Genomic DNA, 20,635 nt, shown 5'->3' with positions numbered 1-20,635 from the left:
ATCATGTGCTAAGTGTAGATGTGGCCTACCTACAAGGAAGATCGTGGGGAGAAGGAGTAGGACAATATTGCTCACTTACCCTACCGGTGCCACTTGCAATTCCATTTTGCCAAATAAACTTGTGTTGCCTTTTCATGTGAGTTCATAGAGAAGTCATCCCTACATTTGTTCCTGTACCTAAGTTTCTGCTTGCAGATCTTGCACATGGCCATAAATTTGGCAAAGTGCAAAAAAATTTCCACATGTGAGATTTCTGCATGTAATTTCTGTCACCAACACCGGTGGCAATGGATACATGTCTGCCATTGCCAATACCAGTGCCACTACCCCCATATTGCTTTCCCTATGTCTGACTTTTTGGATGTGGGGCCTGCACATTGGCTGGAATCAAGACAATCACTACTGCCACCATCTTCTTTCTCTGATGGGACTTTGTCAATCTTAACTGGTTTCCAGGTTCTATCTAAAGAGAATCATCGTAAATATTGTCATTATCTTTCCTGATTTTTTCTGACTCATCATGGCCATGGGATTCTTGTGTACCCTTATTATTTCCACCTCCAGTTGTCCCCCTAGTGCCCCAACCATTACCATACCCCCCAAAACTACTACCTTCACCACTAACAGTCATGTCTTGCTCTTTCACCTCTGCATCCTCTATTTGCAAATATGGTTTTTTTGTTGACTTTTTTTTTTTTTTTTACAAAAAAACTATTTCAACAAAAATAACAAAGCACTAAAAGGGTGACCTGATCAATGAGTATTAGACTAGAAAACACTAGGAGTGAGACACAGCTCTCTCCCTCTGTGTCCTGGCACGGATTTCAGTGGACTTGACTGCTTACTCATCCAACGTTATGGGCAAGTGGCTTATCAAGAAAGTGACCGCTGGCACCCATCACCTACTGACCGACCCCCTCAGGCGACCATTAATTATCTAGCCCCTCCATTCTGCCCGTCAGGCCAGACCACCACTCGGATGTGGCCATTTTGGGACACTGTGGCCTCTCTTTTCTCAGTATGTATTGTCCAGTGCAGCGCTTCTCCTCATCTGCCAGAACTACACTCCCTTCACACTCATAGTTGATCCCTCGGCAGCCAAGGAACTCCCCAGCAAGACATCTGATGCAAACTCTTCCATCTGGAGCATCATCCCTGCGACCCTCCGAACCTCTGCCACATCCAAGGTGAGTTCCTCCCCTCCTGTTAAGCCCGAATGTCTCCCCAGGATAAAGTTCAATCCTCCAAGGCACCCCTCCATCTACCCCCTGTTGCTGCCCCCTCCTCCTAGAACTGTAGAATGGCATCTCTTCAGTGGACTGACTCTGAGGTCCCTCCCGCACAAACTCCCTGGATACTGACTGATCGAGGTACTCCAGTCCCTTCACCACCTGTTCTGTATTCTCAGGACTGTACTTCTAGCATTCCTCATGCTCCAACACCAAGGTCAAACAAGTGATTATGAAGATAATCTTGTTTCCCTTAGTCCTAACAGCGGCACAATGTGGGGTATTTCTGCCCCTGTGTTCTGGTAGGACAGGCGGATATTTAATTAGCCAATCAAATGCGTGGCAGGCCCTATAAGAGGGCACAAGATCCTCCCCTCTGCGTGTAAATACAAAAGTACCTCCATAACCTTTATATACAGTTTTATACATAAAATATGATTCCCAGGGTGGGAAATCTTGTGCCGCTGTTAGGACTAAGGGAAACAAGATTATCTTCATAATCACTTGTTCCCTGTCGTCCGTACCAGCGGCACAATGTGGGGATATAGCAAGCAGGTCCCTAAGATGGGTGGGACTAACCCATGACCGAACTTAAAACGGTCTGGGCAAAGGCAGTGGAATCTGCCACAGGCGGTAATGCCGAATGAAGGTGGATTCAGATGCCCAAGAGGCAGCTGCGCATATTTGGTCCACAGACAAAGCACTTCTTTCTGCCCGTGAAGTGGACACTGCCCTGGTTGAATGGGCATGAAGGAAAGATGGAGCTGACAGCCCTTGGGCGGTATAGGCAGCGCCGCACCTCCCATGAGGCGACCTGAAGCGACCGCTTCAGGCGGCGCTATGCCAGGGCCTCGGGAGGGCGGCATTTTTGCTGACCTAAGCCAGTCCAGGACAAGCTGTCCTGGACTGGCTTAGCGTCACCGTGTCTGCAGCCCGACACGGGAGGCGAGCGGTGTATTGGGGTGGCCCTGCTGGACGCAGCGCTGCTCCAGCGGCCGCCCCTCACACTCAGGCAGAGAGCAGGTCCTCTCCCTGCCTGCTCTCTGCCTGTGAACGCCACTCGCTCCGCTCGGTCACGCCCCCTTTCTTGTGACCCCGCCCCTAAGCTCCGCCCCTCCTCCAGGGGGGGGGGGCGGCTTTCTGACGCCGCTTCAAGCGGCAGAAAGTCCAGGTTCACCCCTGGGTATAGGCGACTCTAATAGTCTCGGTAACCCACCGGGATATTGTAGCTTTGGCGGCTTTGGCGCCCTTGTTTTTCCCCGTGTAGCTGACCAACAGGTTTTCAGTCCGCCTAAAGGGGCGAGTGCGCTGCAAGTAGATCTGCAGGCATCTAACCACATCCAGCTTGTGCCATCTTTCTTCTTCAGCAGAAGAAGGGAACAGAAAAAATACCGGAAGGGAGATTATCTGGTTCCTGTTTACAGCAGATGGCACCTAGGGACGAAACCCAGGGAGTAACCTAAGCTGTACATGGTCAGAGAAAAAGGTGGTATATGACTCCTCAGCGGACAAAGCTTGTAGTTCACTAACGCGTTTGGCAGTTGTGACTGCCAATAGCAGCGCCATTTTGCCGGTTAGCGACTTGAGGGAGACCTCTTCCAGAGGACCGGAATAAGGACCGGAATAAGGTCCCATTGGTGGACAGGGGTGTTTAATAAAGGTGCTCACTAAGGAATCCTGAGACAAACGCCTCCCCAGATAGGCGGACAGGGCCGCTACGTGTACCTTGAGTGTGGCCGCAGCAAGACCTCTGTCTAGTCCGTCTTGAAGGAAGTCCAGGATCGCCTCCGTAGGGGGATCGGTGGAGTCCACTTGATGCTGCAGACACCAGGCATTAAAGATGTTACCTATTCGACGGTAGTTCCTGTTAGTCGAATCTGCTCTGGCGCTGGATAGGGTCTTCAAGACGGCTTGTGACAGTCCTCTATTTCTCAATAGGGACTGGTCAACCTCCAGGCTGTCAGGTTGAGTCTCCTCAGATCCTGGCATCTCAGCTCTCCTTGGGTTACCAGGTCTGGGAGTGGGGGAAGCCTCCAATATATGCCCTGACTCATTTGTATGAGCTGAGCAAACCAAGCCCTTTTTGGCCAGAACGGGATTATGGCTATTCCCGAGGCTTGGTCCTGTCTTATTTTTATCAATACCTTTGGTATGATTGGAATTGGAGGGAATATGTAAAACAGCCTGAACCTCCATGGAATGGACAGGGCATCCACCGCCAAGGGATTGTCCTCCTGGTACAGAGAGCAGAAGGTCCCCACCTTGGCGTTGAGTCGGGTAGCCATAAGATCGACCTCCGGGAGATCGCATCTCTGGACGATCTGTTGAAATACGTCTGGATTGAGAGACCATTCTCCTGATACGGTAATACCCCGACTCAGCTGATCCGCTACTATGTTCAGGGAGCCCTTTATGTGAACAGCGGATAACTGGACCAGATTCTTCTCCGCCCAGGCAAATATGAGATTCGTCTCTCTCAGCAAGGTTGGTGACCTGGTGCCCCCTTGTTTGTTTATGTAGACTACCACCGTCATATTGTCTGACCGGATTTTGACAGACTTGCCTTTCAATTCTGGGGCAAAGTGTACTAGGGCCAGGTACACTGCTCTGAGTTCCTTGAGATTGGATGACCACAACTCCGGACATCTCCATCGTCCTTTTACAGTTTTGTCTTGACAATGGGCTCCCCATCCCCACTGGGATGCATCTGTTATCAACAGGGTCCACACTGTCGGGACCGTGGACCTTCCGTCTTTCAGGTGTATCCACCATCTGAGGGAAAGACGGGTAGCGGGAGAAAGGCAGATCTTCTTGTGCAATCCCCGTGGAGACCTGTTCCAGGTTCTCAACACTTCCATCTGCAGGGGACGCAAATGCCATAAAGCCCAAGGGACCGCCCTGGCCGAGGATGACATCAGGCCCAGGACTCTCATGGCGGTCCGGATGGTTACCTGCCGAGTGCGCAATAGGAATCGTGCACTGGCTTGGATTCTTTCCTTCCTTGGACTGGAGAGGAAGATCTGCATCGCTTCTGAATCCACTATAAATCCGAGGAATTTTCTTCGGGTGGATGGAACGATTTCGGACTTCTCCCAATTGATAATCCTAACTCCTGTAGGAAGTTGATGGCAAGGTTGAGCTGCTGGAGGAGGGCAGCACGAGACTGAGCTTTCAGTAGCCAGTCGTCTAGATAAGGGACGATGAAAAGACCCTGAAGTCTGAGGGCCGCGGCGACCGGAGCGATCACCTTGGTGAATACCAGTGGGGCGGATGTGATGCCGAATGGCAGAGCTGTGAATTGATAGTGCTCCCTGTGGCCGGCCATAGCGACGGCAATCCTGAGGAACTTCCTGTGGAAATGAGCAATGGGGACATGTAGATAGGCGTCCTTCAAATCGAGGGTAACCATCACCTCTCCTGGCTGAAGAAACACAGCCACGGAATCCACGGTTTCCATTCGAAATGACCTCTTCCTGATAAACCGATTGAGGTACCTTAGATCTATTATCATCCTCCAACCCCCAGTGAACTTGGGGACCAGAAAGACGGGGGAGTAGACTCCCAGACCGTGGTCTGAGGCTGGTACCTTCTCCAGGGCGCCCTTGGTAACATATTCGGCAACAGAGGCTTCTAGACTGGCCTGCTGAGAAGGTGGAAGAGTTCAGGTGGAAACGAACCGATCTGGAGGTGGAAGATGAAAGTCGATGTGATACCCGTGCTGTATGATCTTCAACACCCATGGGTCTTGGATATGGGTGAACCATGCTCTGGAAAAGGAGGAAAGACGTCCTCCCACAGGAAGGGGGGCCACAGGGAGCTGCCCCACGTCAAAACTCAGGCTTCCTCTTGGTGTCCTCCTTGGAAGCGCCACGACCAGCTCCCCTAGGGCGATATCTAGAACGCCGTTGTTGGGAAGGGCGTCTATAATTAGAGGAAGAACCTCTGCCTCTAGAGGGAGCACGTCTGCCCCTGGATGCTTGAGGTAGGGACCTTCCCCTACCTTCAGCTAATCCCTCCATAATGGCGTCTAAGCTTGGGCCAAACACCCTTCCCGGCTCAAAGGGGAGAGCAAAGAGAGCTGCTTTAGATGCAAAATCTGCCCGCCAAGGCTTTAGCCAAAGGGGTCTACGGGCCGCAGTAGACAATGCCATAGATTTGGCGGAGATTTTTAATTGATGGCGGGAGGATTCCGCCAAATAATCTGCAGCCCTATGAACTCTTTTCATAGAGGCTAGAATCTCATCTCTGTCTACGTCCGAGTCTATATCCCGCTCCAAGGCGGCTAAGCGGTTGCGCAAAAAGTCACCAACCGTAGAGGAGGCTATGGCCACAGAGGCTTGCGCGGAGGAAGCTGAGTAGACCTTCTTCAGAACAGAGTCCGCCCTATGATCCAGAGGGTCCTGAAGATTTGAACCATCTTCCAAGGGCACCAGGGTTCTGTGGGACAGCTTTGCTACAGCCAAATCCACCTTCGGGGGAGGCCCCCAGGAATCCCACTGGGTAGTGTTAACAGGAAACAAACTCTTGAAGATCCTGGAAAGCGAATGTCCTTTCTCTGGCTGTTTCCACTGCTGCGCCATAAGGTCGGTCAGCGTGGCGTCCGCATGGAAGGCAATATGTCCCCCAGAGGCAGACGTGGAGGCTTCCCCGTCAACATCTCGACCCACTATAGACCGGATGGACTTCAGCAGCCTGCCCGTTTGTTCATAATGGAACACAGGTCTGCTGGAAATGACTGAGTCGTCCTCGGAGGAATCATCCTCTGCCACCCACAGGTGTTCCAAGGGGGGGAGAGACGAGGAACGGTGCTCAGAGCATGGTCTCTTGGTGAGCTGAGACAAGGTGCAATGGATCCCTTTGAGGGAATCATCCTGCAAAACAAAAAGGAGAGTACAAGCAAGGGAAAAACTATTTACCCAAGCGATGCCCAAACTCACCATCTCCTTGACCCAGGCCATCATATCTCTGGGAGAGGGCTCCACAGGTGGAGGACCTCTGCACCCACGACAACGGGCCCACTCATAGCCTGAAAATAGTCAAGTTATAGGACCAGTAGTACCCCGCAGGGCACAACCTTTCAAGCCGCTACCTACCATCAGGGAGCGGTGTGTCGCAATCGAAGCAGGAAAGATGTTTCCTCTTGGAAGAGGTTTTCCTCCTACCATCCCCAGGAGGGGTAGTAGAGGATGACATATCCTACAGAGAGATAATAGACCATGCAACACTGTCACCATGACATCATACCAGCTTTTAAAAAAAGGGTAAATCTTACCAGGTCCTGTAGACCGGACAGCGAGGTGACGGATCCTAATAAAGTTTGCAAACTGGCGAAGAGTTCAAGATCAATGAACACCACAATCGCACGCCTTCAGCAGATACTGCAGGAAGGTCTCTGACACCAGGCCAGACAGCCTTTTAATTCTGGCCGGCTGGAAGTGGGCGGAGCCACAATCAAAGCAGGTGAGGCAACCTGCCCAGACAACTACTCCTGTAATCAGGGGTCTGCAAAGATATACATTCCCCCCCACCAAGAGGCCCTTAACCCGGGCACTTACCCCCACATCTCCCCGTCTTTTCCGGCCTTTAATAAGGCCTGAATCTTCCCTGAGTGAGCGGCCGCCAGCGCCAGGCCGTTGCCATGGCGCCATGATACTTCCGGCGAAACCGGAAGTGCGCGCTTACAGCGGGGAACAGGATACACAACAGTGTGGTTCCACCCGCCGGCAGTCCGCGCGGCCACCAGAGGCGGCATGCAGAGTCCCCGGACTCTCACCAAAATGTCAGGTAAGTCACAAGGAGCAGGGGAAGCGAGGAGAGGGGGAGGGGGGGATAGAGGGGGGTAGCCACACATGGCTAACAAGCACCTTCTCCCCGCAGGGCACAGAAGGTGACAAGAAGAAAACAACCGCTCAGGAGGTGAGTAATCCTGCTGAGCTTCTCTAAGAGGACATAAGTCCTCCCACCTGTCCTCTGTCCACACAGGACAGAAAAAAACACGCAGAGGGGAGGTTCTTGTGCCCTCTTATAGGGCCTGCCACGCATTTGATTGGCTAATTAAATATCCGCCTGTCCTACCAGCACACAGGGGCAGAAATACCCCCACATTGTGCCGCTGGTACGGACGACAGGGAACTTATTTTCTCAGCTACCTACAAAACAAGACTTCAAATATCTTGTTGCAGAAGTCATAGTCATTCCAGGTTGAGATCTCTGCCTTGCTGTCCATCGCTAACCAGGTGGAAAAAGAGGATGACCATAACCACACCAGGGCTTATGTTTCATGTCTACATGATACTACTGTTGATCAATCCTCATTGCTGAGGGACATGGAGCACCACTTGTAGGACCTTGATAATATGGGCCGGCATAACAATATTCATATTAAGGGACTTCCAGAGTCCACCCATGATGGAGATCTGCATGCCACATTTGAAGCAGTCTTCAACTCTATCATTCAGGAGCCCCCATGAAACAAAATTTAATTGGAAATAGCCCATTGTGCCCTAAGAGTACCTCCTCCACTCCACATGATGTTATTTGTTATGTACATGATTTTACGCTGAAGTAGGCTATAATGAAAAATATGCTACCAGAGCTGACCGACTGGGAATTGTCCTTCCCACCCCTACCCAATCTCCAGTGTGACATCAACAACAGCCTAAGAGTCAACAACCACTTTCTTTGGCGTCTTCCTGGTGGGCAACCTGGAGGTCTTGTCTGGTGGGCATCCCTTGAAGACTTGTTCATCATCATACTGCCGACTTCTTCTTCTAGGTTATATATTGCAATTTGCCTAACTATTGCTATGTTTATTTATTGTTGTTCTGGACGGAGTGGGGCTCACATGACTCTTTTTTCCCCATTTTCTTAGTTTTTTTTGTGGACTTGGAGCCTACTGATGTTCCCTTGATCACCTTCCTCTCAGTGGGGGTTCTTACCTTGACTTGTTTTTTTTTCTTTGCTTATTTCTCCTAATTGCCCCCTGGTGGGAAATGTAGTCATGCCCATGACACAGTGTTTAATAGTTTTTGTAGTTTGTTCCCTTTTATATCTAACTTTTGTCTTCTCTCCCACCCTACTGGTCCCGAAGCTTTGCTGAGGTCCATGGTCCTTCCACCTGACTGCATGTGTGTGGGTTTGTATACAACCTGTTGTCTGGTCCTAAACCGGCAAACTTGGCCTGGTACTGAAGTGGTTAAGCTTAATGTCCATCAATATCATAAATGATATTTAGGATTGTCTGCGGAACAAAAAGTTGGAGCCTCCCCGTCGGGGAATCGAACCCCGGTCTCCCGCGTGACAGGCGGGGATACTTACCACTATACTAACGAGGAACTGCTATGCTTCCTTTTAAAGGGAAACAGCCTGCAGGTTTGAGAGTCATCATGTATGGTTTTAGGTCTCTTGTCTCTCAGAGTGGTGGCCACATACTACGGCAGGGAATCAGGAAGGATCACATGACTACGGTCACTGGCATGCAGATTATTTTAACTATTTACAGTATGTACCTTTCTAAACGGAATAACAACAGCAAAAATAATTGTGGGAATGTTTCTTTCAGCTAAATTCACTGCAATTATATAAAAAATTCACCTGGCCCGTACGGGGATCGAACCCACGGCCTTGGCGTTATTAGCACCACGCTCTAACCAACTGAGCTAACCAGCCACTTAGCAATTTTTTGGTTTTCTACACTTCAGAATTGAGTTATATCAGATATTAAATAAAATTCTTTCAAGTAACAATATCGGAGGACTACAATGCAAATATGGAAGTGGTGAAGGTTATGACACAGCCGGGCGAGAAGGATTACGTCAAGTGGAAGCAAGCGAGCCATGGTGTCCTCCCACATGTGTCTGGCTATAAAACTAAGTTGTACAAGAGATCAACAAATCTAAAAAAAATGGGTTATTTTATGTAAATTAACCTCGATTATCAAAGAAGGAGAGAAAACCATAACCTATATGAAGGACAGCAATTGGAGAAACCAAGTCACGATGTACTGACTGCAGGCTCAAAGATTTGGGGATTTCGTTCCCTTCGCTGTCCTGTTCCCTGCACATTTTCACTCCCTGTGCTTGCTGAGTGGAGAATTTCTTCCTGATGATGTCACAGTCATGTTGTGTGACCTGCACCAATCAGATATCTCTCTCCCCCAGGCCACCTCCCCTCTCTCCCTTACACGACTCCACTTCCTCCCCCTTCCCTCTCACAGCTTTTGCTTTCGCTATTGCTGCTCCCCTCTTAGTAGTCGCTCAGATTTGGTTAGAGACCTCATGCACATTATACTGTTCTCATTCTAGACAGAGAGATTGAACTTTTTTAGTTTTAACGAGTCGGCCAGAGAAGGGAGACTACTTATGGATTCAAGTCCACCACTTCCCCTAATAGGATTTTTGAGAAGGTTTCCTCCTGTGCCGTTGGCTTCTACATAAACACTAGACCAGTATTTGTGAACCTTCTCAGACTCGCGGCACCTCTGGAAAAGAAAAAACTTCCTTGAGGCACCTCTACCAAATCAATTTTACCGAAAGATTTTAAAAAATGGTGACTTTGATGCGGTTTTTAGCACAGTTTACAGGCAAAGCGTGTTCGATGATTTTAAGGGGGTCAGTATAACTAAGTTCCACAGCTCCAGTCAGTGGCATAACTATCAGACTGGGCCCCCAAGCAAACTTTTGAAATGCCCCCCCACCAGCATAGCACCCCCTTTCCTGGCCCTCACACAGTATAACACCCCATTTACACACTATATTGTCCCAAAGTGGCCTCCAGACAGTATAATGTCCCATACAAGCCCCTGAGGCCAGTGAAATCATCCAGGAGGTCGGAACATGGTGTGAGAGAGGACAGGACACACATCACAGCCCCGGAGACAAGAAGAAAAGCGAGTATCAGTGTTTGGGGTTTGCCACACTTTCGACTTTCCTTACCCCTCAGTACTGTGTGGATGAGGGGTAGATTTGTCCGCTGAGCCTAGAAGCAGCCATCACAAAAGCCACATCTGGCTCACAAGCTATAGGTTTCCGACCACTGGTCTATGGGCTCCGTGTGGTTTCTGTAGGTAACCGCTTTTTAATACGTATAGGTTTCCGTTCGGGGTGTCCCCAAGCACTGATGTGAATGGGGCCTTCCTGACTTTATTAAGTTTATTCATGATGTTAACCTTAATGGACAAAGCGAATTTATGAAAAGGAATCGTAGTCGGCAGGATTCGAACCTGCGCGGGGAGACCCCAATGGATTTCTAGTCCATCGCCTTAACCACTCGGCCACGACTACTGAAATCCATGAGTTTTGTGAAGCTGTTTTGCTGCCATTTTTCTTTAGTCGTCACAACTTGTATGTCAAACAACATCTGTGAAAGTTTCTTCTTAGGCATGGCGTAACGTTGAAGAACTCGTCAGGGTTATTTTTCTACATGAGTTATGACTGTATTTCCTTTGCAAGTACTGCACCCTTAACACTCCCCTGTTATATTACTGGTTTGCTTTTGTAGGTGAGCCTGTACTCTGAATATAATAATCTCAGGACCAGGGGAAATGTGTAAAAACACTCACCTTCCCTCACTCCTCCTGGGCTCTCTTGTGATGTCCAGAGTTTTTTATGGGCATCTTCCAGCCTCTTCCGGTGAGAAAACTTTTTAAAAATGTTTTTACACCTTCCGGCCTCCATAGGGGTCACTCCAATTTATGGACAACCTCTTTAAATAGATAGTCTGGGACTAATTTTTTTATGGCCATTTCAATGGTCCCTCCGTACAATGGCCTCTTCACTGGTCCCCCATAATGTATGGGGACTAATGATGGGGCCATCATATTGTATGAGGGCATTGATGAGGGCTAATATCCTGTGAGGGAGGACAAGTGGGTGGGGCATTAGCGGGAAAATTAAAGGGGTTATCCAGGCTTAAACTTTTTTATGGCCTATCCTCTGCATAGACCATTGGACTCTCCCCGCGCAGATTCGATTCTTGCCGACTATGATTTTGGCTTGTTGCTTCCATTACAGATTGTAACTATAATAAAACCAACTGTGGTGAATTCTATATCTAAAAGGTAGGGGGCAGACACCCAGCCCCATCAGCTGTATGAAGCCACTTCCGTCACCTGTCCTGTACATAATATAAGATAAGATAATCCTTTAATAGTCCCACAGTGGGGAAATTTCAGTATGTTTCAGCTGCATAGTAATACAGATACATGATAATACACAGTAAATATTACAGAAGTAGTAGACACACATATGCTGAGAAAGATATACTAGGAGTCCATAGCAGCTAAGGAACAGAGAAGAAAGAAGGAGGACATTCATAATCATTAGTTCTCTGTGCGGAGTGATCTTCGCTTGGTCTGATGTAGATTATACAGCCTGGTTGCGGTTGGAAGGAAGGACTTGCGATAGCTCCTTCTCACACTTGGGGTGAAGCAGACGGTCACTTACAGTGCTGCCAAGTGCCATCAAGGTCTCATACATGGGGTGGGATTTGTTCTCCCGCATGGAGGTCACCACGGACAGTATCCTTCTGTCACCCACCACCTGTACTGGGTCCAAGGTGCTCCCCAGGACATAGCTGGCCCTCCTGATCAGCCTGTCAAGTCTATTTCTGTCCCTGGTTGATATATTGCTCCCCCAGCAGGCTACACCGAAAAAAGATGGCTGAGGCAACCGCAGAGTTGAAGAAGGCCCTAAGAAGTGTCCCCTGGACTCCGAAGGCCCTCAGCCTCCTGAGCAGGTAGAGTCTGCTGTGGCCCTTTTTGTGCAGCGCCTCCAGGTGATCAGCCCAGTCTAGTTTATTATTGAGGAGCACACCCAGATACTTATAGGTCCTGACTATCTCAATACATGTTCCTTGGATCGCCACCAGGGTTGGAGCACTCCTCCGTTTCCCAAAGTCCACCACCATCTCCTTGGTCTTCCCAGCATTAACCCTGAGCTGGTTCTGCTGGCACCAGTCCACAAAGTCCCAGTATAAGTCTCTGTATTCCCTATCGTCGCCATCAGTGATAAGGCCGACTATAGCAGAGTCATCGGAGTACTTCTGTAAGTAACAGCTGGAGATGTTGTGCCTAAAGTCAGCAGTGTACAGTGTGAAGAGAAATGGGGCAAGAACTGGACCTTGTGGTGCCCCCGTACTACAGATCACAGTGTCAGACACACAGTCCTGGGCTCTCACATACAGAGGACTGTTTTTCAGGTAGTCTAGGATCCAGTTGGACAGGTGATGGTCCACTCCACCAAGGTTCAGCTTCTCCCTCAGTAGCCCTGGCTGAATGGTGTTAAACGCACTGGAGAAATCAAAGAACATTATTCTCACAGTGTTCCCGGGTTTCTCCAGGTGAGAGAGAGCTCTGTGAAGAAAGTGGATGATGGCGTCATCTACCCCAATGCCCGGCCGGTAGGCAAACTGGAGGGGGTCCAGAGCGGAGCTCACTAGGGGGCGTAGGTGTGTCAGGACCAGTCTCTCTAGGACCTTCATCAGGTGGGATGTCAGTGCTACAGGTCGGTAGTTATTGTATGGGTCTGGAAGCAGAAAGCTTCATTCCACTGTATAACAGATGACACCTTCATTACAACAATGGTTGTCTGGTAGTGCCCCAAAAGGTACTGGGCCCACCTGGGGATTCACCAATATCCCAGTCGTCAAGTCTGAGCCTGCCAGTAACACAGATAAGCAGAATGCTCCATCCACTGTATAGTGGCCGGGCACCTTCACTGCAGCTCAGCTCCAACTGACTTCAGTAAGTGCTGAGATGCAGTGAAGGTGCTGCTATACAGTGGAGGGAGTGTGCTATTTCTGGCCCAGTTTTTTACAGGACGGTGCAGGAAAAGGCTCTGTACAACTGATCGGTCCACGGCTGTGTGTTGGCCCCCTACTGATCAGGAATTTATGGCCTATCTTGAGGATAGATTATAAAAATATTAAGCCCAGCAACCTTTTTAATACTCTCCGCCAATGCCCCCCACAGGACATTAGCCCCTTCACTGCCATCAGATAACATAATAGTCCCTTTACAAGTCCTCATACAGTATACAGGGCCATTGAAGAGGCCATTGTATAAGAGCAGCATTGAAGTGCCCTCTGTATGGGCCATACAGTGGAACCGTCATTAGTCTCCCTCTCCATGGTCCCATTCCTTCTTACTCTGGGCGCCCTGTTATGACATCATGTGCGCCTGAAGTAGGAAGAAGAGGGAGGAGCCAGAGAGAAGATAAATAAGTAATGGCACTCAGCTTGTAGCCCACAGGTTCAATGTGGCATGTAGCCTACAAGTCATGAGTGGTAGAGCCTGTGGCTTCCTGCTCTACCAGTATTTAGATCAGGTTGGTGAGCCACTTCTCCCCAGTTCTTCATTCTGGTTGTATTTTTAACAACTGGATCGCAGACCCAAACAGCAGTGAAGGTCCAGTAATGGTCCCTATTAAATGACCTATCCCTGCTCAAGGCAGTCTTCCTCTTCAGCCTCCAGGTGACCCCGTGCGCCGCACATTACTTCATTGCGACATGATATGCAGCACACAGGGCCCATTAAAAGCTGAAGAGGGAAGAAGAGGAGGCTGCGAGGTGGAGTGGGGATCGGGAAGTGAAAGCAACTACTGGCTGGTTTACTGTGGAGTTTTATCTGTGAATGTATGAAGCTTCCATGGCAGTAATGAGGGGGCGTATGTTTAATGTTTAAATTTAAAAACTTTGCTAAAAATGACTTCAAAAGTGATGTTTTTTGTCTTTTGGTAAGTGATTTTATCAGGGTACTCAGAAGAAACTACATTTTTTTCAAGGGTGCCCCAGGTCTGAAAAGGTTATGTAACCTGAAGTCACAGGTGTGTACAGAGTAAAAAATGGTCACCAATGTGGCGCTGTGGCTTAGTTGGTTAAAGCGCCTGTCTAGTAAACAGGAGATCCTGAGTTCGAATCTCAGCAGTGCCTAGTCTTTTCCATTACGGGGCAGAAATACTGTGTGTCAGTTTGTTCTGTCCTTCATGATTTTACTGGCCCCAGGGGACTACTGGAGTCCATCAACGTTATGGCACTTTGACATGACCATAATGAGACCACTGTATCAGAGCCATGGAAAGGCAATTGCCATTGTTTTGTTTTATACCAGTACCCCTCCTGGGCCCCCTATTATTTTACTATTGGGTCTACACTATTATAAAGCAATCTGCTGCTGCATTAAGAAAAAGAAAGAAAGCTTTATAGTCTTGTATTGGCCACACTCTCCTCACCAGTAAAGTTCATCAATCAAGCCAAAGTAGTACACCTTGGCTGCGCATGCGCCAATCCTCCAGCACATGTGCAATGAAGCCAGGGTCTACATCTCTGGCTTCACTTAAAATCAGTGCAGGGGCATCAAAAGGATGTAAAACATGGAGTCACAGGAGTGTCCAAAGTGGGGGGAAAAGGACATGCATGTGGCGCTGTGGCTTAGTTGGTTAAAGCGCCTGTCTAGTAAACAGGAGATCCTGAGTTCGAATCTCAGCAGTGCCTTGTCTTTTTCATTACAGGGCATAAATATTTTATGTAACTTTTTAGTTGTCAATTTATTCATAGACTTCTAGTGAGAATTTGGTAATACAAACAATGTTCATGGATACAACTAAGAGCTTCATTTAGGATAGAGATGAGATCGGGAGCCATATTTCTCTTCAAGTAGAAGTTCTTTGAGCTTTCTCAGCTGGATGAAGGGTCCCACTGCTCTCCGCGTTGTTGGGTTGTAAAAAGAGAGTGACCCAGGTCATCCTAACATGTTCCCTTTAACATCATTTTTAGGCTCTCTATGAATAGATTAGTCAATACGTTCTGAAATCATTGAATAGACAGAATGTAAATATCAAAAAAATTTGGCAGCGGTGGGATTCGAACCCACGCCCCCGAAGAGACTGGAGCCTTAATCCAGCGCCTTAGACCGCTCGGCCACGCTACCTCTCATAATACAAAAGGTGGCCCATCCAGAACACACAAACAGTATGAAAGTTAGTTTAGTTTCTATATCAAACACTATGGGTTGTCTTCTTTGAGAAGACTTCCTTGGTATCAGCTGTATTGTAGAGCAGAAACCCACCAAAAAAAGAGAGCCCTTACAAAGCACCACAAATGGAAATATTAAGAAAAAAGTCACAATATTGTCAGAATATGGTGATAGAATTTTTGGAAAGGCAAAAAAACATAATAAAAAGTATAAAATGTGTTATAGCATCAATGGAACCAACCTACAGAATTTAGGCAACGTATCCTTTTTACCGTATGGTTAACGCCATAACAACAAAATCTCAAAGAAAATTGCACAATTGCATTTTTCTCCAATTCCACTCCATTATGAATTTTTTTTCCAGATTCACAATTCTTTGTGCAGAATATAAAATGAAACCATTATGAAGTACAATTTATTCCACAGTAAAATTGGAACAATATTAAGAAAAAAAAGTTATGGCTTTTAGAAAAGAGGATTGAAAAAAAAATCTGGAAATCGTTGCGTCTTAATGGAAATGCGTCGCCAGAAAAAGGCCTATTTATTTTAGTAAAGTTTTATTTTAATCATATTTTGTAAAAAAATAAAATAAAATTGGAAAAATTTTTTCTATATCTATATTTTTTTTAAAAATCCTGCAGTTTTTCTCTCTAGCCACTAAACCAAATGATATGCAGACACTTTCTTTTTTCTGTAGGCGATTTCTTTTCGACGTAATAAAATGTATGACTGTGTACTTAATAGTAAATTACTGGGTAAGACTGCCAATGAAAAATACTTAGGGATTTTGGTGGACTGCAAGCTTACCTTTAGTGATCAGTGTCAGGCAGCTGCTGCCAAGGCAAATAAAATTATGGGATGCATCAAAAGAGGTCTAGATTGTCATGACAAGGACATAGTTATGCCTCTATACAAATCACTGGTACGGACACACTTAGAATATTGTGCGCAATTTTGGGCCCCGATATAATAATAATAATAATAATACATTTTATTTATATAGCGCCAACATATTCTGCAGCGCTGTACAATTTATAGGGTTCAGATACAGACATACATAACAAAGAACGTCATTTCACACAATGGGACTGAGGGCCCCGCTCAAAAGAGCTTACAATCTATGAGGTAGAGGGGGTGACACAAGAGGTAGCAGGGGCGGCATTGCTTATACAGTGTTCAGACAATTTTGTGCATTAGGAATTGTGATAGGCCTGTCTGAAAAGATGCGTCTTTAGTTTGCATTTGAAACTGTAGAAGTTGGGAGTTAATCTTATTGTCCGGGGTAGAGCATTCCAGAGAAGTGGTGCAGCTCGGGAGAAGTTATTCAGTTTAGAGAAAAGATATCTACGGGGAGATCTAATAACAATGTACAAATACATGAAGGGACAACACAAAGAACTTTCTAAGGATATTTTTACTCCTAGGCCAGTGACAGTGACAAGGGGACATCCTCTACACCTAGCCCAGTGACAAGGGGACATCCTCTACACCTAGACCAGAGACAGTGACAAGAGGACACCCTCTACACCTAGACTAGTGACAAGAGGACGTCCTCTACACCTAGCCCAGTGACAAGGGGACGTCCTCTACACCTAGACCAGTGACAGTGACAAGGGGACATCCTCTACACCTAGGCCAGTGACAGTGACAAGAGGACACCCTCTGCACCTAGACCAGTGACAGTGACAAGAGGACGTCCTCTACACCTAGGCCGGTGACAGTGACAAGGGGACATCCTCTACACCTAGACCAGTGACAGTGACAAGGGGACGTCCTCTACACCTAGACCGGTGACAGTGACAAGGGGACGTCTTCTACACCTAGGCCAGTGACAGTGACAAGAGGACACCCTCTACACCTAGACCAGTGACAGTGACAAGGGGACATCCTCTACACCTAGGCCAGTGACAGTGACAAGGGGACGTCCTCTACACCTAGGCCAGTGACAGTGATAAGAGGACACCCTCTACACCTAGACCAGTGACAGTGACAAGGGGACGTCCTCTACACCTAGACCAGTGATAGTGACAAGAGGACACCCTCTACCCCTAGACCAGTGACAGTGACAAGGGGACATCCTCTACACCTAGACCAGTGACAGTGACAAGGGGACGTCCTCTACACCTAGACCGGTGACAGTGACAAGGGGACGTTTTCTACACCTAGGCCAGTGACAGTGACAAGAGGACACCCTCTACCCCTAGACCAGTGACAGTGACAAGGGGACATCCTCTACACCTAGGCCAGTGACAGTGACAAGGGGACGTCCTCTACACCTAGACCGGTGACAGTGACAAGAGGACATCCTCTACACCTAGACCAGTGATAGTGACAAGAGGACACCCTCTACACCTAGACCAGTGACAGTGACAAGGGGACATCCTCTACACCTAGACCAGTGACAAGGGGACACCCTATACACCTAGACCAGTGATAGTGACAAGAGGACATCCTCTACACCTAGACCAGTGACAAGGGGACATCCTCTACACCTAGGCCAGTGACAGTGACAAGAGGACGTCCTCTACACCTAGCCCAGTGACAAGGGGACATCCTCTACACTTAGGCCAGTGACAGTGATAAGAGGACACCCTCTACACCTAGACCAGTGACAGTGACAAGGGGACATCCTCTACACCTAGACCAGTGACAGTGACAAGGGGACGTCCTCTACACCTAGACCAGTGATAGTGACAAGAGGACACCCTCTACCCCTAGACCAGTGACAGTGACAAGGGGACACCCTCTACCCCTAGACCAGTGACAGTGACAAGGGGACATCCTCTACACCTAGGCCAGTGACGGTGACAAGAGGACATCCTCTACGTCTGGTGGAGAGAAGGTTTCACCAGAAACATAGAAGGGGATTCTTGTAAGGGAATTGCTAAGACAGCAATTCCCAGAACTGTTAAACCCTGGGAGGGGCACAAGAGACAGTGAGCCCTAAGCTGAAGCCCCCCGCTTTCCCTTCCTATTTCCAGGCCCTATCCTAGGTAATAGGCGACAACCATGAGGACAGTCCCTCCCTGAATATGTGAAACACAAAACGCAGACAAGACGAACAACAACAAAGGGAGGTCAGCTAGCCAGGGTTCGGTAACAGGAGAGCGATGCAGTGCCAAATCGGAGTCAAGAGAATAGTCAATGAGGAAAGCCAAAGGTCAAGTATAATAGTATAAGCAAAACAGGGACAGTAAGAGCAGGTATGCACACGGCAATAACAAGCACTGGTGTGAATGGGAACCAAGGCTAAATAGGGAGGAAGAACCCGCCCATGGAGTTCACAGAAAGGCAGCTGTCAATCACAGGGCAAGGCCAGATTAACCACTTAATGGACAGAGGCAACATAGGCAGAAGACGGGTGTGGTGCAAATGCAATCACAGAACTAGAGCCGCGTTCACACAGTGCGACCAAAAACTTTAATCCAAGAACCAAACTGCACCCGCCTCCTGCACCGCAGCATGCGAGCAGAGGGTGGTGCAGTGACCCGAACAGGCAGAGATGTTACAGTATCCCCCTTTTATGAGGGGCCACCGGACCCTCACCAGACAAACCAGTTCTGGAGGGATTCTGAATTTTCTCTGCCTTGTATTTACCATCTGTTTGAACAACAGACACTTGCGGATCAGGCAAATGTTTATTTACCTGACCTTTTGATACTGTTGGGTTTTAAGACTGGAGGGGCGTTCCCAACTTTTAGTTGCTGAGACCTTTTCCTTACTGACACAGTCTAAGGAATGCAATGCAATACAATGGGATGAGCACTGATCTCCCCACTTTACCAACTCCTTTTTACCCCAATCAAAAATAGGGTTATGGAGCTTCAGCCAGGGGAACCCCAAAATAACATCAGCAGAGAGATTCTCCATAACAAAAAGGCCTATGACCTCTGAATGTGAAGAACCCACTTGCAAAGAGATCAAGGGGGTTTTAAAACTGACTTTACCCCTGGCCAGTGGAGTAGAATCCGCTCCAGTAACAGACATAGGTGTATCAAGTGGCAAAAGCTCAATGCCCAAAGATTCAACAACTGAATATTTAATAAAATTTGCTGCAGACCCAGAGTCAACTAGGGCCTTGCCAGAAACAGATCTGTCCCCAGAGGACAGAGACACAGATAACATCATCTTATAGTTATTTCCACCAAATACCTGGTTGCCTGAGTGGTTCTTCTGATTACCACTCAGGCACTGAAGTTTATTCGCAGGTGACAGGGGTCTGATCGAGCAGTCTCGGATGACATGACCAGAGGAACCACAGTACAGGCACAGGTTATTCCTGAAACGATGCTCTCGTTGTGTCTTGGCGTCCACAGCTCCCAATTGCATGGGTTCCTCTCCAGAAGTGATGGGAGGACAGGTAAGTTTTTCAGGAGAGAGAGAGGAAGAGACAGAAAATTTGGAAGAAACAAGTCCTACTCTCTCTTTCAAATTTTCCCGGATCTTACGGTCAATACGGACCGCCAAAGTCATGGCCTTCTCAAGAGTTGGGGGATCTGGGTGACCAAACCAGAGCTCCTTAACGCGATCACACAAACCTTGCTTAAAGTGAGTCTTAAGAGCGGACTCACACCAACCTGCAGTTACACTGTACTTACGGAACTCTGCGCAATACTCCTCTGCAGAGCGTTTTCCCTGCCGCATGGTGAGGAGTTGAGATTCCGCAAGCGCAATGTGGTCTGGCTCAGCATAGATAGAGCCCAGGGACTTAAAAAATTTTTCCACATCAACCCACTCATCAGCATCAGGAGGGAGTTTAAGGGCCCAAGCTTGTGGGTCCCCCTGTAGCAGAGATATAACCACTCCCACCATTTGGGCCTGAGTCACATGTGAATTAATCCGATAATACAAGCGACAAGACTCCCTGAACGTCTCAAATTTTTCACGGTCCCCTGAGAAACGGTCCGGGAGTAACATCTTGACCTTATAAAAAACAGCTGGGGATGATGCAGCAGCCTCAGTTAGGGTCTGAACCTGTTTAGCTAGCTCAGCTACCAGGCCTGTCAATCCCTCCAACTTGGCTGCAAGGCACTGAATAGGATCCATGCTTATCAGGAGAGAAGCAATGGAAGTAGGTTTTGGGCTTGCTATTATGTAAGGGAATTGCTAAGACAGCAATTCCCAGAACTGTTAAACCCTGGGAGGGGCACAAGAGACAGTGAGCCCTAAGCTGAAGCCCCCCCGCTTTCCCTTCCTATTGCCAGACCCTATTCTAGGTAATAGGCGACAACCACGAGGACAGTCCCTCCCTGAATATGTGAAACACAAAACGCAGACAAGACGAACAACAACAAAGGGAGGTCAGGTAGCCAGGGTTCGGTAACAAGAGAGCGATGCAGTGCCAATCAGAGTCCAAAAGAATAGTCAATGAGGAAAGCCAAAGGTCAAGTATAATAGTATAAGCAAAACAGGGACAGTAAGAGCAGGTATGCGCACG

At 48.0% G+C, this 20,635-nt stretch overlaps 6 non-coding genes across 6 annotated transcripts; 2 read left to right on the top strand and 4 right to left on the bottom strand.

Annotated features, from left to right (window-relative positions):
* Positions 1–8,491: 8,491 nt before the first annotated feature.
* On the bottom strand, positions 8,492–8,563 carry TRNAD-GUC (transfer RNA aspartic acid (anticodon GUC)). Its single transcript has one exon. It is a non-coding gene; the product is annotated as a tRNA-Asp (tRNA).
* Positions 8,564–8,823: 260 nt separating this feature from the next.
* TRNAI-AAU (transfer RNA isoleucine (anticodon AAU)) lies at positions 8,824–8,897 on the bottom strand. Its single transcript has one exon. It is a non-coding gene; the product is annotated as a tRNA-Ile (tRNA).
* A 1,531-nt stretch (positions 8,898–10,428) lies between these two features.
* TRNAS-AGA (transfer RNA serine (anticodon AGA)) lies at positions 10,429–10,510 on the bottom strand. Its single transcript has one exon. It is a non-coding gene; the product is annotated as a tRNA-Ser (tRNA).
* Positions 10,511–14,082: 3,572 nt separating this feature from the next.
* On the top strand, positions 14,083–14,156 carry TRNAT-AGU (transfer RNA threonine (anticodon AGU)). Its single transcript has one exon. It is a non-coding gene; the product is annotated as a tRNA-Thr (tRNA).
* Positions 14,157–14,643: 487 nt separating this feature from the next.
* TRNAT-AGU (transfer RNA threonine (anticodon AGU)) lies at positions 14,644–14,717 on the top strand. Its single transcript has one exon. It is a non-coding gene; the product is annotated as a tRNA-Thr (tRNA).
* Positions 14,718–15,071: 354 nt separating this feature from the next.
* Positions 15,072–15,153, bottom strand: TRNAL-AAG (transfer RNA leucine (anticodon AAG)). The gene has a single exon. It is a non-coding gene; the product is annotated as a tRNA-Leu (tRNA).
* Positions 15,154–20,635: the final 5,482 nt, after the last annotated feature.

This window comes from Leptodactylus fuscus, chromosome 5 (assembly GCF_031893055.1).
Source record: "Leptodactylus fuscus isolate aLepFus1 chromosome 5, aLepFus1.hap2, whole genome shotgun sequence".
NCBI lineage: Eukaryota > Metazoa > Chordata > Amphibia > Anura > Leptodactylidae > Leptodactylus > Leptodactylus fuscus.
This window is presented reverse-complemented; position numbering and strand designations above follow the sequence as displayed.